Raw genomic sequence first — 253 nt, 5'->3', positions numbered from 1 at the left:
GGCTTGTTTTACGGGCTGGGCTTGCACAGTAGGGTCCCTAGATGGATTGGGTAAGTTTTGGCTCAAGGTGGCTCGGGCGTGGCTCGGGTAAATTAGGAGATGGCTCGGTGTGTTCGTCGAAGGGTCAAAAACGAAAATTTAAGAAGGAAAAATAGATCCAAGGGTCCACGGGGGTGGCTCATGACTTGGAAGGGTAGAATAAATACTAAAAATGTTATGTTTAAAATTTGAGATCAAAATAATGAGTTTTTGA

The sequence above is a fragment of the Primulina huaijiensis genome, chromosome 1 (genome assembly GCF_012295235.1).
Source record: "Primulina huaijiensis isolate GDHJ02 chromosome 1, ASM1229523v2, whole genome shotgun sequence".
NCBI lineage: Eukaryota > Viridiplantae > Streptophyta > Magnoliopsida > Lamiales > Gesneriaceae > Primulina > Primulina huaijiensis.
The sequence above is the reverse complement of the archived record's forward strand: the minus strand, read 5'-3'. Positions refer to the sequence as shown.